The sequence below is a fragment of the Sarcophilus harrisii genome, chromosome 1 (genome assembly GCF_902635505.1).
Source record: "Sarcophilus harrisii chromosome 1, mSarHar1.11, whole genome shotgun sequence".
Lineage (NCBI taxonomy): Eukaryota > Metazoa > Chordata > Mammalia > Dasyuromorphia > Dasyuridae > Sarcophilus > Sarcophilus harrisii.
In genome coordinates, this window is record NC_045426.1 from 558,684,818 (window position 1) to 558,703,222 (window position 18,405).

Sequence of the window (18,405 nt, forward strand, 5' to 3'; positions counted from 1 at the left end):
CAGTGTAAGTGCTAGGACCCTGCATTTTGCTTTTAACTACATGATCCTTCATGACAACCACCCCAGTGTACCACAGCAGGTACAGCCCTAGTCCAGGGAGAAAAGAACTGGAAGCTAGTTATGTTACTTATTCACTGATTTGGACATACCTCTTTGCTATATTTTTTGTTTATCTGTCTAGTTGCAATAATAAGCCAGATATTTTGAGGCTGGTGAGTTTTAATGCTTAAAACATATAGCTAGTTTTCTGTTGTTTTTCAGTTCTGTCCAATTCTTCAGACCCCATTTGGAGTTTTCTTGGCAATGGTACAGGAGTGGTTTGCCATTTCCTTCCTCAACACATTTTACAGATGAGGAAACTAAGGTAAACAGGGTGAAGTGCCTTACCCAGGGTCACACAGCTAGTAAGTGTGTGGGACCAGATTTGAACTCAGTCTCGCCTGACTACAAGCTGGGGGGGGGGGGGGGGGGTAAGGTGGAGAGAAGGGGTCTATATACTGCACCACCTGGCGTCCCTAGTTAATTAGCTTCATAGACAACAACAACAAAAACCTCTTCCTTAGTACAATGAGCATTTTCCTCCCTCCACAATTTACACAAATTTCAGTTTCATCGTGAACAAAAATCATAAAATACAAACATAAGCATTAACTATGAAAGTGAAAGACATGAAGAGAAGATGAGGCTGGCAATAAGGCCAGGAGACTTGAGATCATGTCCCAGCTGCTCCAGACTAGCCTGTGAGGTCTTGCACTAATCATGCAAATCCTCAAGGCCGCTCAACTTTCTCATTTGTAAATGTGTATGGAGCAGATGCAACTGTCTAGTGATGATGCAGAATAGAAATGTGGGATAACTACCAGGTTTTAAGAGAAAACAACTTAAGAAGTATTAGAAAGGGAGAAGAAAAATATTATAGATGTGAAAAGGAAAATGCAACTGTCTCAGAGAAAATAGATATTCAGAAAACATGAAGATTAATGTAAGTGGAAGAGCTTTAGGGGACAGCCAAAGAAGCAGTGTATTAATGAAACCAGCTACAAAAGGCTTGGAAACTTGGATCAGACCCAGCAGAATTTTTTCACAGACTAAAAGAACCTAGAAAGGAGAAAATTGATTTCTTTTAACTTAATAGCAATAATAACTAGAATTTATGTAGGACCTTTAAATTTTACAAAGTACTGCACAAATATCATTTCATATTATCCTCACAGTTCTGGAGTTAAGTGCTATTATTATGCTCATTTAAGAAATGGAGAAACTGCAATGGTAAAATTACATCCCAGAGTCATAGTGTCTGAGGCTAGATCTGAACTCAGGTTCTCCTGACTCTTGGTCTAGCACTTTATTCACCATGATATATAATCACTATTTGGTTGGTTTTCAGAAAAAAGTTTGGATTTTTGCAAATCCAAACAAACAAGTATTCACAAAGGATCTTTGCTTCTCCAGCAGCCAAGGGACCTGGAAGAAATAACTCTACTTTAAGCCAAGAATAGAAAGAAGACAGGACTGAAAAAGGGAGTACAAGGTCTTTAAGGCTGTGGTGGTAAAAACTGGGGTAAAACAGAGCAAAAGCCTACAAAGAGAATGATCATTTACAGTGAAATATATCGCATAATAGTAAAGAATAAAATGAAATGAGACTGCCTGTGGAACTTCCTGCCCATAATCCCCAGACTCTCTATCTTAGAAGAAAGGGCCTCAAGAGGTAGAACATATTTTCTATTACATTGGATCTGGGAATCGGGGCATTTATTCGATGACGGATGGAGTGACAATGATATGAAGAGACAAAAGAAGGGAACACACTTCACAAAAGGAGTTTGAGCTTTCTTAAAGCAGCCAGTGATTGCTCACAGTGGACAGAGTGTCAGAATTGCAGCTGAGTCATCAGAGCAAGCAGGAGCCCAGACCAAAGAGCAGACTATCATTCAATTGCTCTGACCTAGCAGAGCATTCCAGCTGGTCAACAGGGACTAGAGTGAACAGCAGTCAGTTGGAACTCCAACCAAGGACAATCTTGCAACTGCTCCATCCAGGAACATAGATTTTGCAGCTCTCTTACCTGAGCTGCTCCTGAAAGCTTTAGAGAAGATATCGCACATATTCAAAGAAATAAGTGATGGAACACCAGATAATAGACCAGGACCATATAAAATTACAGAAAAGTTAGATCCGAACACAAAATGCTAATTCAGGAGGAGTTAAGACTATTAAGACTAAAGAAGTCCAAAGAATAAAACAAAAACAAAATACACATACCTTAGTCTCAAGGCCAATTAGAATTACAAAATTGAATTATGTGATTTAAAAAAAAAAAAAAAAGAAATGATCTATTAAATGAAGAGAGAGCTCTAAAGAAAAGAACTGAAAAAAAAATAATAAAACCTCTAGAACAAGAGTTCTTAAACCTTGCGGGAGATGAGGGAAGGGGTTTCCATCAGATTGGCTAAATCTAAAAATCCCTTTTCAAAATCTTTTAAATGCATAGAATAAAATGCACAGTATTACAAAAGAAGCCAATAATATTGAACAAAATGAATAATTTTAGGACTCTGACAAGAACTATAAAAGCTTCCTCAAAAAACAGACTCTCTGAAAATTACAATGGGTCAAAGAGAAGTTAATGATTCTATCAGACAATAAGAAATTAAAAAGAAAAGTAAAAAGAATTTTTTTTTTTTTTTTTTTTTTAAGAAAAAGAAGATAGGGGCACTAGGTGGCACAGTGGACAGAGCACCAGTCCTGAAATCAGGAGTTCAAGTCTGGCCTCAGACACTTAACACTTTCTAGCTGTGGGAGACTGGGCAAATCACGTAACTGCAGTGCCAAAAAAGAAAAAGAAAAGAAAGGAGAAAGGAAAGGAAAAAGGAGAAGGAGAAAGGAAAACGGAGAAGGAGAAAGGAAAAAGGAGGAGAAAGGAAAAAGGAGAAGGAGAAAGGAAAAAGGAGAAGGAGAAAGGAGAAAGGAAAGGAAAAAGGAAAGGAAAGTCTAAAAATTACTGGAATATCTGAAAGTTACAACCAAAAAAAAAAGAAGAAGAAGAACTTAGATACTGCATTTCAAATATCTACATTTATAGATACTATATTAAAAACTGTCCACATTTATTATTCAGACGCACAAAAATGAAAACTCACAGGGATATCACAGCCAAAATCCGGAGCTTCTAGATCAAAGAAACATTAAGTACAAGTAACAGAGTCACAATAAGAATCCCACAGAATTTTGACATCCCTAAAGAAGACAACTTAGGATGCAATATTCCAAAAGGTAAAAAACAACAGGATTACAATAAGATACTAGAAGGAGCTAATTTACTATAAAGTTCTTATAGAATTTAAGACATAAAAAGATGATCAGAAAAGATATAAAAGCAGTATGGAGTGTAATGCCTGTCAGATTTATGAACATAGAATATAGAATTTATGGCCAAACAAGAGATAGAGAGCTATTCTAGGATATAAAAAGATAATTTTAATTATATCAAATTAAAAGATTTTATATTTAAAAAAAATAATCAATGCAGTCAAGATTAGAAGGAAAGAAGGAAACTGGGGGAAGAGAAACAGGAAAGAGGGGAAATTTACAGTAATGATAAAGACTTTATTTCTCAAATATGAAAAGAATTGAATCAAACTAATGAGAAGAGTCATTTCCAATTGATAAACAGTTGAAGGATATGAATAAGAAATGTTCATAAGAAATCAAACCTATCTGTAGTCACATGGCAAAAATATTCTAAAACTCTACTAATCAGAGCAATGCAAACAAAAATAATTCTGAGGTAGCATCTGACAGCTATCAGATTAGCTAATATGATAGAAAAAGAAAATGATAAATATTGAAGGGGACACAGAAAAAGGGGGACAATAATGCACTGTTGGTGGAATTTGATCCAACCATTTGTAGAGAGCAAATGGAAATGATGGCCAAAAACTATGTCCAGCCTTTCACCCAGCAAAAAAAAATTTATATCAGCTCTTTCAGTGGTAAAGAAATTGGAAATTGAGGGGATACTCCATAAACTGGGGAAAAATTGAACAAGTTGTGCTATATGACTGGGATGGAATACTATTATGCTATAAGAAATAATGATATTTTGAGAAAAATCCTCAGAAGACTTCCATGAATGGATATAAAGTGAACTGAGCAAAACCAGAAGCTCACTGTATACAATAACAACAATACTGTAATAATGAAAAACTGTAAATGACTTACTTATTCTCAGCAGTACAATAATCAAAGAAAATTTTACAAAGGACTCATAATGAAAAATAGTATCAACCTCCAGAGAAAGAATTGTTGAATAGTAAATGCAAATTAAAACATATTCTTTTCTATTTTCATTATTAGTCTTGGGGGATTTGTTTTGTCTGTTTCCTTTTTTAACATAGCAAGTATGGAAATGTTTTACATGACTCCAAAAGTATAATCAATATCAAATTGGTTATCTTCTGCAGGGAGGGAAGAAAAGAGATAATTTGGAACTCATAAAGTGAATATAATTTTTTTTTGTTTACATGTAATTAAGAAAAATGCTAAAGAAAAGATAAAGGCTAATTAGAGATTTTTTTTTTTTTTTTAAAAACTGGAAAGTATGTAGGATAAGGACAAGTAGTAGGGTTGAAATCAGAAAATACAATCTGTACCAAGATATAATCTTCTTCAATTCTTATCTCAAACTATAATACTTAGTTCAAATATTCCTTTCTCAAGCATGGTACTGGAAAAAGATTTCTAAATTTTAAATTAGAAGACCAGAATGCCTCCACTATTTTTAATCTTAAAGTTTTCTTATCTATAAAATTAAAAAGTTGTGCTTCTTGTTATTGTTAGGTGACCTCTAAGGTTCTATTCAGCTTTAACTCTATGATCACACAATATCCTACGCAATGAGGAGGTACATATAGATACACACATATCTGAATATTTGAAGGTGTATATTTGCTACAAGAAATTTATTTTTTTGTTTGTTTGTTTCAAAGGGAGGTAGTCAGGAGGGAAAGAAAAGCGATGACTTAATTTTTTACTAAACAATGTAGCATTTCACAATTTTACCAAGTGCTTTGCAAACATCACATTTTAACCTGGAAACAATACTAGGTGATAGGTATTATTATTATCTAAATTATACAAAGAAGGAAATTGTGGCTAAGAAAGTTTAATGATAAAAATATTAATAATAATAATAATTTTAGCTAACTTTTATATAGTACTTGCTAAGTGCCAAGCTGTGTTCTAAGTGATTTAGAGTAATTATCTCATTTGATGTCCAGGACAACCCTGGGAAATCTGTGCTATTATTATTATCATTCTCATTTTACAAATGAGGAAACTAAGACAAACAAAAGTTAAATGATTTACCCAAGATCACAAAGTTAAGATTATTTTATTATTGGTTTTACTTAACTATTTTATTTTGTTTCAAGAAATCTCTCACAAAGTGAGAATAATCTATAAGTGTTTTTAATGTAAAAAATCAAATCAACAAGCTGTTAAAGCTATGTTATACTACAGTTATCTGTATATGCACTAGACCCTCTTATAAGATTATAAGTTCCATTAAGAAAAGAGCCATGTTTTACATCTCTGTTTCCTTCAAATTCCACCATAGTGCTGCAGACAGAGTAGGTATTTAATATTTGTTGAATAAAAAATTAAATTTCTCTTGTTTCTAATGTGTAAATTTAGGTGATCTATAATTAATATTTATATTGCTATTTTCATAAGATATCTTTTCAGAAATAATGCTATAATTAGATTCAAATATATGATTTCCTATCATCTCTCAATTATTCTGACATGGAAGGATGGAATCAGAACACACACAACCTAGTCACAAGTATTAGAATTCTACGTATGACATTAGGAGAAAACAAAAGGTAAACTGCGCAGGCTAAAACTGAATTAAATGATAGGAAAAAAAAATTCACAAAAACAGAAGGAGATGGGGAGGTATCAGATGGGTAAAGGACAGGCTAAGAACTGGGAAATTAGCAGGTTTTAAGAAATCTAGAACAATCGTAAGCCTTTCTTGAACAATTGCATTGACTCTCTAAGGAATTGTCTAAGACTGTGAATCTTTCTATCAATGGTCATAAATCTTCATATGGGCTCTCCTTCCTACTATCTCTGTCATTTGAACACAAGATAATTTTGCTTTATTACTGTGGTTCACCACAGAATTGAGCAGTGCTTCCCAAGGACCCTATCTCTGTTCAAGATTACTACTGTGTGATCTCTGCAGTCTTAATGAGTGATGCTATGTTTTAGTTTAAGTTCTCTGACTGGAGTAAGGGAAAGGGAAGTCACTTTTCTCAAAGTAGTTAAATTACTGTTTTCACAAAGACCTAGTTCATTTACCGTCTAGAATTAACTAAAGATTCTGACAGTTATTCACACTTCTGCCCACCATTAATGTTTGAACAGTTATAAATCCAAAGAAGGAAATAAACTCTAATGATTCAAAAAGTGTGTTTTCTTAATAGATCAAGGATAGAGCAATGACAAGGGAAAGAGCCTTTGAGGCAGAAACAGGCAATGCAGGGATCCTATGTATGTTTGAAGTATCGGAAAGAAACCAACAGCACCTCACTATTAATAAATACTCTTACTTGAATAAAAAAGAGGTCCATCTTAACTCAAAAGGGATCAACTTCATTTATACATCATTGGTCTTGACAAAGCATTTAAGGCAAGGATTACAGTGCTACTTTAAGAATGAGCTGCATTTTGCTGCCTGGGGCACATGGCTTCCATGGAGTTGGCAGAAGAAGGGTTGAAATATTAATGAGCAAACCATTTGTCAAGAAAATTATTCAAGAAGTTGGCAGCTGCACAAAGAGGGCGAGCCCTGTGAGATGAAATGCCAGAGCACGCTGATCAGAGGGCCTTAGAAATCATCTGGTTCTCAGGTCTTCTATTCTGATAGCTTACCTTTATATGAATGACTTTTTTTTTTTAAATAAATAAATAAATTTGTTGATGAGATGAGAGAGGAATAGCAGGGAAGGGAGGGAAAGAATATGACTCCAAAGAGTCATTATGAAAATACAAATTACTACCCTTCATTCAGAAGATCAGTCTTTAATGTGTCACTATGATTCTGCAGGGAAATAACTATCAATAAGATCTTAGCTAATAGAGTGTCACACTTTCACGACTGAGATTTTTGAGGATGCTTTGTCATGTTGGAAGCTTTATAATTATTCAAAGGCAGCAGAATACACTGGAGAAAAATGTTCTGTGATGGACAGAAATACAAATGGGAAAAAAACATAGCTTTTTAAAGGTCTTCTTCAGAAAAGGAGGTGCTGGGCTACCAAGTGAAATTATATCCGCTGCATCAAGTCAAAAGGTTAAAATCCATAATTAAACGGATACACAAGGGAATGGCTTTGAAACCAAAGATCCTCCCAAAATTAATTCTTTCTGAGGATAATTAACAAGAATGAAAAGATGTCATCATGGTTTGGAATGTCAGACAAGCTTCAATTCCCTCCCTTGTGACTTTTTACTTGAAGATTAGTAAAAATATATTCAGGCTATGAATGTCACCTAGTGCATATGATTCCAATCCTCAACAGGCCAGTGAGAAACTTTAATCCCAACAGAGATGCAGAGATCTGTACCTTTAAAAAAAAAATAAAGGGAAAATGACAAAGGTAATTTTTATAGTTCTTTAGCACCTGTACAGAGTAACCTGGGTAATATCCACATTGATGGTTATTATGAGTTCATTTAAAACCCATTAATTATCATTTACATGTGTTGTTTTTTTTTAAATGAAAGCATCTAATGAATGGGAATTCCCTATTTTCTTTGTTCAGAAAATGCTGATATTATTAATTACTCACTAAATCCTATATCAAAAAACTTCTATGACAACCTTGCTAATACCTTTATAGCAGTTTTAATAGAAGTTGCTTAGCTAATGAAATAGAATAATGTGAAAATAGTGAAATAAAATTTTCTTCCAGAAATAATTTAGTAAGTAGAATGGCTACTTCGAGTAAAATTAAAATCTGTTCTGTATCAGCCTAGCTAAGCTATCTATTAGGAGTTATTTTAAGCAATGAGAAATAATACACTGATGTGGAAGAAACTACCTCCAAGTGGCAAATTCCTCTAAATCATATGATTTAGTAGAAAAGACTATCCAAACCCCTCATTTTACAGAATAGGAAAGCTAAAGATACTTAAAAGTAGAGTAACTTCCAAGAGGTTAAACAGTTAGTAAAGGAAAGAGTTAGAATTCAAATCCCTAATCTCTTGATTCCCAAATCAGTAGTAGATCACAATGATACTGTTCAAATGTACTCAGAAAACTAGTTAGTTTTGAACCATTCCAAAGGAAGTTTCTGCAAATACAATGCTATATTTTACTTTAACAATGACTACAGACAAAATCCTGTTATTAAATCTTCATATAGTACATATTTAGGCTAATAGCTTTCTACATGGATGGAAACAAGCCAAAAAAAGAACATTTACCTACAAAAGGTGAATGAAGGTCTAATGAAGCTTTACAAATAGCTGAGGAAAGAAGGAAAGAGAAAGGGAAAGGAGAAAGGAAAAGATATACTTAACTGAATGAAAAATTCTAAAGAATAGCAAGGAGACATAAGGTTTTCTTAAATAAGCAATGCAAAGAAAGAGAAGAAAACAGTAAAATAAAGAGAACTGTTCAAGAAAAATTAGAAATATCAAGGGAATGTTTCATGCAAAAATGGGCATCCTAAGGTGTAAACTCACTCTATTTTGCATCTACTGTCTGTTGGAATCCTTACAGAGTATTAACTTATTAGAGTTGATAGAGACAATAACTATCTAATTTAGCATTGTTCAGTATGACTGATCTGATCTTACAAGGAGATATTATGGGCCAGAACTTGAAACAAGGTACTAAGTGGAACTGATAGAAACAATGCTTGTGTTCACACCTTTACAGAGCTCATACAAGCAAGAAGCTCTCAGGGCCAGACACAGAGCACTCTGGGAGGAAGCCCACAAGCCCTCTCTCAGAGGTGGAGTTAGATTCATTCCAACTTTCACCTTGGTGTTGGCTGGAGATATTTGGAAGAAGAGAAGCCGAAGCTGGCAGAGGCAAAAGATTAGCAGCAAGAGCTCTTGGAACCAAGGAAGGAGAGAGGCCTCTAAGAAAACTAACAGGGCCCAAGGAAAGAGAAAGACTTGGAAAGAGATAAGAAATAAATGTATGGATTTTAACAGCTGGCTGTAGTTGAAGTAATTATTACTCTGAACTGAAACTAAGGCTGCCTCCCCAAGAAACCTGCTCCCTCAGAGAACCATCATTTATATTATATAAAAGAAGAGAACACTACAACTGTCTTGCCTGGTTTCAACTTCATAGAACAAGATACCCCTAGTGTCACATACTCCCTGCCCTTTTCTTCTTCTATGTATTATCTTCCCCTTTAAAAGTTTCCCTACTGTGTCAGTCACTGTGTCATTTTATTCATTGTATTTCCATAATACAAAGTCACAATAAGTAGCACATAATACATGCTCAATAAATTTTTATTGGATTGGAAAAAAATTAAAGACACAGCATTGGAGTTAAGATCATCATGATGCTGTTCTAGTGGCAGTGCAGAGAGGGAATCCCCTTTTGGTTGGAGGTGCAGGTCCTACATGAAAGAATTCATGAACCCAAAATATTAGTGGCAAAAAGGGAGTTTTATTGGTACTGAGAAGTCGGCCTTGATAGAAAGGCAGACTTCTGAATGGCAACGTCCTGGTAGAGAAATAAAGGTCCTAGCAGAGAAACCCTGGAAGAGAAATAGAGGTTAGCACTGGGAAAAGAAGGTCTCTTCCCAGCGGGCAGCTGTGCCAAAAGGCAAAGCATACTGCTTCGGACTGCTGCAAGGAGATGGGTTCCGAATCACCCTTTATATAAGTCTGAGGTTCAAATTCCAGTTGAAAAGAAAGCCGATGCCCCAGGGCCTAGATCCTGACGGCAAACATTTTTACAGCTGTAGGAAAGAAGTCATGGATCAGATATGTTGATGGAAAGAACTATAAAGAGTACCTACTGTCAGCCTAGCAGGCAGAACAAAGCATCCTGAGGGAAAAATGCACCATGCACTAAATAAGCAAATTAAACTAGCACCTCCCTTCAGACCTAGCTAAAGACAGCCCAAGGCTACAGGCATAGCAGTGCCCCTCAGACCACTGGTCCTTCTTCTATCCCTATTCCTACAATCATGGGGATGGGTCTTTGCAGAGAAATGGGGAACCATCAACACTCACCAATGGACAGATAAAACTAAAGGTTCAGGAAATGAAAGGAAACCCCAGAAATGTCTAGCGCATTCCACAGCCTGGGGATGCAACCTGGTAAATGCTTCTGTACAATCTGCAGCCCAAACCTCCTAATCTGTCACTGAAGCTATTAAGTTCCAGGTGACAAAAGACCTAGAAGTGAAAGTTCTCATCACCAAAGTCCAGGACACCATCAAAAGGTGCAGCATCACAAGTGGGTATGCCTTTATCTATCGGTAGAAATAATATTAAAGAAAGTGAATGACTGTCAACAGACATGCTTCTGTGTTCTGTGACACCTTCCCTCTGACTTACATCTGAAACCTCTTATAGATGTTGTCTCCCCCATTAGAATGTGAGCTCGCTGAGAATAGGGACTATCTCTGATTTTCTGTTTCCATTCCTAGCCTTTTAGCACAGTGCTCTGCATATAGTAAGTGCTTAATAAATGCTTTTTCATTTCTTCACTTATTTATTTTGAAGTAAAAGAACTATGTGTGACTCCCAGCTCTATTGCTTAAAACATAAATGACCTTGGATAAGCTTTAAGATCCAAGTTCCCTGATGTTGTCATTTATTAACATAAAAATAGCACAGCTACTACGCCCCAAACAAGTGACCCAATGTTATCTGTCTTATTTCATGAATATGGAAGAGGATTTTCATTTACAGGGCCTGTATTATGGTTATGGTTAAATATTATGGTTAGAAAAAAAAAAGTAAGACTAAAGCTATGCCTCAGAATGATAATAAATTTCATAGGTAGAATATTGCAAAGAACTAATTTAAAGTCATTTTATTTTCCTATCTCAGGAATGTAAAAACCTAGTTTCTTATAAAGACCTAGGTAGGTCTACATTATTATTAACAAACTTTTCCCTCACTTCTTCCCCAATAATTTTGAGGTAATAGAAAGTTTTATATATAGGGCAAGCTTTATAAGCACAAAGTGAAATTTTGGATGGGTACATTCCCATCAATATTTAAAATTGGAGAGAAAGAAAAAGACTGGCCTTAATGAAACCTGGACTAGAGTTCCTTCCTGAAACCAGGGAGAGAGCAAGGAGCTGAAGGGAAAGGGCTACCATTGGGAAGGTCTACATAGAATGGCTAAGGGACTGAACAGGAAGCCTCTTTTCTGGGAACCTCCTTCCTTGGAATTTATAAACTCAGGACCTAGACTTCCTCTGCCTTGAGTCAACACAAGTTTTATTACTGTTCCATGGCTCAGTCGAGCCTGAATCTTCATGACACCAAGGATCCTTCTATCCTCTACAATCTGCTGAGTCTGTCCAAGTTCATGTTCATTGTTTCTAAGATACTATCTGTCCATCTCATTCCCCTGCTGTCCCCTTTTTCTTTTGCCTTTAATCTTTCCCACATTAATCTTTTCCATTGAGTCTTCTCATCTCATGTAACTAAAGTTAAGCTTCAGCTTTAGTATTTGACTTCCCAGTGAATAGCCTAAATTAATTTCTTTAAGTGTTGACTGATTTGACTTCCTTGTTGTATAAGGGAATCTCAAAAGTCTTCTCCAGCATCACAAATTTGAAAGTATTTATTCTTGATTGCTCAGCTTAACAGGCAATTCTCAGAGCCACACATTGCTATCAGAAAAACCAAAGCTTTGCAGATAAGTAAGGTGATTTCTCTGCTGTTTAGTATGCTGTCCAAATTTGCCATAGTTTTCTTTCCAGGGAGCAAGTATCTTTAAATTTCAAGTCACCATCTGCACTTATCTTTGAATCCAAGAATATAAAATCAAACACTGTTTCCCTTTCTTCTCCCTCTATTTGCCAGAAAGTGATGAGACCAGCTGCCAAGATCTTAGGGTTTGCTTGGTCTAGTATTTTTTTTTTATATATATATTAAGTTTTAAATCAGCTTTTACATTCTCCTCTTCCACCTGCAACAAAAGAAATTACGGAACAGAAGTGTTATACCTCTCCAAACTCAGCATCCCTTCTCTCACCTTTGCCCAGTCTATCTACTATTACTACCACAGACCAGCCAGGTAGAACCATTCACAAATAATCAAGTTCCTGATACACTGTCCCAGTTCATGATCTAACGCCTCACCTGAACTATTCCAACAGCCTCTTAACTGATTGTTCAAATTCTAGTTTCTGGTGTCTACAACCTATACTCCACATAGATTCCCAAAGAATTTGGCCATGTTGTACCAAGTCAAAAATAAAAAACGGCCCCCAAATGTCTCTAGATTAACCTAACATTTAGAAAATTTCAGTTGTGGAATGACTATCATGTAGATTTCAATAGCACTATACCAGTGATTTCTGCTTTGGATAACTTCTTTAGAGAAAGAGCCTTCCTATCCTTGTTCAGAAATAGGATCAGGGATTTTATACCCTGAAGACTGTCTAGACCAGTGGTGTAAAATTCAAATAGAAACAGGGGCACTAATCCAGCCTGAATGAAGTGAGCTGTGACAGCAGTCTCACAAGATGGGGATTGTGTTCTAAAGACTGTGTGAGGGTCGCCAGTGCCCAAGGCCAGGTTTCTTTCTCCAGAAATCACGTGGTTTACAAGGAGTGGGACCTTTTCTTTGGGAGACTAAGCTGGGGCCACTTTGGCACTGAAACTCCCATAGAAGGTAATTTAATCATCCTAAGATGTGTTTGAGTTAAGTTTTTCCTCATTTGTGACTTACAATGTGAGATCATTTATCCTGCCTATTCAGGGCAAAGATCCAGCCTTTAGGGAGTGTCAGCCCAGGCCCTCTACAATTCTTGTCTATTAACTGGGGTCTTGCCTCTCCTTGCCTAACTGCTTGTGGAGAGGGAGACACCCTTTCTCACAAGATCTTAATAAAATTCCTTCCTGCTTTTGCCTTGAGAAATCTCCTTAATTTGATTTATTTGAGCAGGTGGTCCTGTCCCACATAAGCCCACCTATACTTGTTTCATTTACTTCCTTTCATGTGCTCAATGTTCTACAGTCTCAAAACTCAACATCCCATTTCCCATTTAGTTCCTTGTTCCCTTTGGCCTCGTAAAATATTCAGTTTCTATCCAGGCTCAGCTCAGTTGCCAACTTGGAAGTAAGTCTTTCCTAATGATCTCCAGGTATCAATATTTTCTCCCTCTTCAAATTATCTCATTTTTATTTATTTGACTGTTTACATGCAGTGTATCTCATTGGAATGCAAATTCTTAAAAGAGGATTCATTCTTTTTTGGATATGTCATTATATTCCCAGTGCCTAGTATAATGTCTAGCACACAGTAGATACTTGATAAATGTTTTCTGAATTATTGAATTGATAAGAAAAATGAGAATGAAGACACCAAAATCTTAAATTAAACTCTTTATTTCTAAAATATTTACTAGCATACTCCAATGCCTACTTTATTTCCAATAGTGAGTTAATAAGCATTTATTATATACGTGAGAAGTGCCAGGCACTGTGACAAGCTACACTAATGGATTTTTAAAACAAAATTACCAAAGAAACAAATCACAAATTTTTGAAAGCTTATTTTTCTTATGAATGTCATATTTACCATCAACTTGCACTCTCTAATTGAGAAATGTATGCTGAAAGGACAAGAAAAATGCAAAGTAAATAACTATATGTCAACTCTCCATTTTCTATCAGTTTAGATTTTTTTTAAATGGTCCTTTCTCCCATCACACTTACAGTTTAGCATGGGGTATGACTCCTTCATAGATAAGTAGAGTACCAAAAAAAAAAAAAAAAAAATCAGTGCAGTAGGTACAAAAGCTATGTGATGTCTCAAATGGGGGTACAAGGGAGGGAGGTGGGGAAATATTATTATTGAGTAGTGGAGGATGAGAAAAGGGAGAAAATTTTGTGAAAGAAGTAGCATGTGAGTTGGGTTTTAAAGAATAGATAGAGATTCATTATAATCCCTGGGGAAGAAAACCTATTCCTGGATTAAAGGCTAGTCAAAGCAAAGGGAGAGAAAAGCAGGAAATTGTGAGCCATGTTAAAGGGGACAGTGAGCTTAGCATAGAACGCATAGGGGAGAATATGATAGAAGATTGGAAAGATAAGTGGCTGCAGACTGAAATTATTTTACGCAGATTTTACAGTGCAATCAGCAGTTTATTATCCATTCTCCTAACAAGAGGAAAATAAGACAGGAGTATTATTTGGTGGGGCCCAGTGACCTAAAATACCCACAAAAGAGAATATCCAATCAACATGTAGAAATATGATAGGAGCAGTATCTTCCAGGATTTCCCTAGGACTTCCCCTCCTACCTCCTAATATAAGTTAAGGGGGATACATACAGCTCCCATTACTGGGGACTGCCAGATAATGCAGTAGATAGAGTGGTGGGCCTGGAGAAGACTCCTTTCTATAGTTTAAACCTAGTCTTCAAATATTTATTAGCTATGTGTCCTCAGGCAAGTCAGTTAACACTTGACTGCAATTTCCTAGTCTGTAAAATGAGCTGGAAAAGGAAATGGCAACACAGTCCAGTATATGTTTGCTGAAAAACCCCAAATGGAGTCACCAAGTCAGACAGGACTGAAATGAATGAACAAAACCTTTCCCAAAAATAAAAACAGTATTTATATAGCACTTTAAGATAGGCCCATTTCACCCTTCCTTGTCATTGTCCCCACAGGCACATACTCTTTAAGGATTCATTTACCCCAAAAGTAGACCTGGGAACCTGACTGGCCTCTGTGTCTCAGGATCTAATTTCCTGGTCATCAAAGGTCATAAAAATCCATCTATGCACACAGTCCAGGCTTCTCAGGGGTGAAACACTCTTACCTTCTTTATGGGACCCGATTTATTTCCATAAGTAAGACAGGAAGTAAGACAAAGTTCTACTGCATAATTTCTGATTTCCTTTCTTTATTATAGCTAGGTAAACTCCTTTTGTAAACTATGAGATTAAACTACAAGAGTTTTATTTCATTCTAGCATTGAATGTGAATTCAGAAGGTACCGGAATCAGGTTCATCTCAAGCAAGGGGTAAACATCATCATTTCATTCTTATCAGGGTAACAATAATAGTCAAAATTTGTATGCTGTTTTAAGATTTTCAAATAGTTATATATATTATCTCATTTGATACAACAACTCTGTGAAAGAAGTACAATTGCTAGTCCCATTATCTAAGAGAGGGTAAATGGCTTACCCAGAGTCACGTAAATAGGAAGGGGGTAGGGCAGCAGGTCTTCCTAAGTACTCCTTGAACGCTCTGTCCACCGAGCCACCCAGCTGCCATGACAGATGAATCATCACACTGTATGGGTCCCAAATCCCTGCAATTTTACTGCCTCCACTCTATCACTGCAAACCCTCATTGAAGAATTCTCAGGAAAAGTAAAAAAATAAATCTGGTCTCAACCTGATCTTTGTCACCTTCTTTCTGGTTTAGCATAATGACAGAAAGAAAAGTTCATAGACACTCAATGAGAGGAATAACTGAAGATACACTATTCACCTTCTCTTCAGGCAGAAGTCTTACTAATCACACACCTCAGGATGAGAGAGAGATTTAGAGATGGATCTGTGAATAGTATCTCAGCTGAGATCTACAGCTGAAACAGAGCAGAAGGCTGCAAGAGTTATAGCCCTCTCTACAGGGAATAGGCAATTAGCCATAGTATTCTCCAGCGGAATGAAGTGCTTAACAGAGCTGCAGATCCCCATCCAAGGAAGACAAGAAGCTTACTAACCAATCATTTGAACTGGATTTCTGACAAAGTTTTAGAAGACCTAGAAGATGGGGAGATAGCTGGAGACCAACTGGGAAGAGAAAACTCCTGAGAGGTATCAGGTAAGAAACAACATTTAATAAGGAGCAATAAAAAGCAACAACCTAACAAAGAAAAAGCGGTATGATGACACTGGAGATACAAATTCCCTAATATGCCTCGTACAATTACTTGATTCAGGTACACTGGCCACACATGTTGCTCACAAACATTTATATTCCACACATGATCCAAAAATACTTCCTCCTAGGCACATGTGTGTTTGTGAGGGAGTAAGGTCAAGACATATGGGGGATATACTATTATTATTTTGTTATATTGGTATTTCATTAAATGCTTCTGTTTGTACCATATTCTCTGGGTGACAAGTAAAAGTAAATGTATCGATGGAGACTCATAGGCTCTGGTTTGGAGAGGAATAACTAGAGAAAGGGAAAAAGAGAGAGAGGAGAAAAAGAACAGAGGGGGCTAAGAGACAAACAGGAAGAGAGACAATGAGATTTTTAAAATCCTTTTTAAGATATTTTGTTTGGGGGAGGTAGAGTCAAGATGTCAGAGAAAGGCAGCCACTCACCTGAGCTCTCCCCCAAATCCTTCTGAAGACCTTTAAATAATACTATAAAACAATTCCTAAAGTAATAGAACACACAAAAGGATGGGGTGAAATAATTTTCCAGTCAAACAAGAAAGGCTTGTTGTACCCAGGTGAGAGTGGAACACAGCCCAGCACAGGCCACATCAACTCAATCCAGGCCACAGCAAACCAAGAGCAGGCTTGAGAGTCACTAAATCCGAAGCTTTCAGTCTACAGAGGGTGAGAGCATTAAACAAAAGATCAGAAGAAAATTACAGGGAGTTTTAGTTGGCACTGGGGACAGGATTCGGTTGCTTGGCCAGGATTTCAATCTAGGTCACATTCCCAGGATAAGGAGGAGCGCAAAGCTTGCGGCCACAGTGGAATAAGGACCCTTGTCACAATTCCAGGGCAGAAATGAGGCCTTGTGGTCATTCAAAGACTGAAGCACAGGTCAGGAGAATAATAAACAACTTTCCTTAGATCATACTACCTTGAAGAACTGAAAACTTATAAGTCCCAAGAAATATCTTGGAAAAAAGCTGCATAAAACCCTTAAAACTTGGGACTGTGCTCCCTCCATCCAGGAAGCAGAACCTTACTTTAACAAAGAGGTAAAGACAACTGGAAAAATAACCAAACAGAAAAAAAAAATCTGACCAAAAATAATTACTAAAGTGACAAGAAAGATCAAAACATACACTCAAAAAAAAAAGAAAAAAATCCAACATCCAAAGACTCCAAAATAGATATATATTATCAATTATCAATATCAAAATACTTATAAAGATTTTTGAATATTAAAAGAAGTAGAAGAAAAATTGGGAAAAGAAATGAGAGTGATATAAGAAAATCATGAAAACAGAATCAATAGCTTGGTAAAGGAGATCCAAAAAATAGTGAAGAAAATAATATATTAAAGAGCAGAATGGGCCAAATGGTAAAATAAGTACCACTATCACCACCACTAAACCTCCCAAAAAACTTCCTTATAAAGCAGAACCAATCAAATGGAAAAGGAAAATAAAAGCTCACTGAAGAAAAGAATTCCTTAAAAGTGGAAGCTAATATACCAATCAGACTCCCAAGAAATTATTTTAATGACCTAGAAAAAATAACAACAAAATTCATATGGAAGAATAAAATGTCAAGAATTTCAAGGGAATTAATGAAAAAAAAAAATCAAATGAAGGCAGCCTATCTGTACCCAGTCTAAAACTATATTATAAAGCAGCAGTCACCAAAACCATTTGGTATTGGCTAAGAAATAGATTAGTGAAATAGGTTAGGTTCACAGGACAAAATAGTCAATAACTATAGCAATCTAGTGTTTGACAAACCCAAAGATCACAAATTTTGGGATAAGAATTCATTATTTGACAAAAACTACTGGGAAAACTGGAAATTAGTATGGCAAAATTAGGCATGGGCCCACACTTAACATTGAACACTAAGATAAGATCAAAATAAGTCCATGATTTAGACATAAAGAACGAGATTATAAATAAATTAAACGAACATAGGATAGTTTAACTCTCAGACTTGTGGAGGAGGAAGGAATTTGTGACCAAAGAAGAACGATAGGTCATTATTGATCACAAAATAGAAAACTTTGATTATATCAAATTAAAAAGCCTTTGTACAAACAAAACTAATGCAAACAAGATTAGCAGGGAAGCAATAAACTGGGAAAACATTTTTACAGTTAAAGGTTCTGATAAAGGGCTCATTTCTAAAATATATCGAGAATTGACTCAAATTTATAATAGTTCAAGCCATTCTCCAATTGATAAATGGTCACAGGAAATGAACACAAT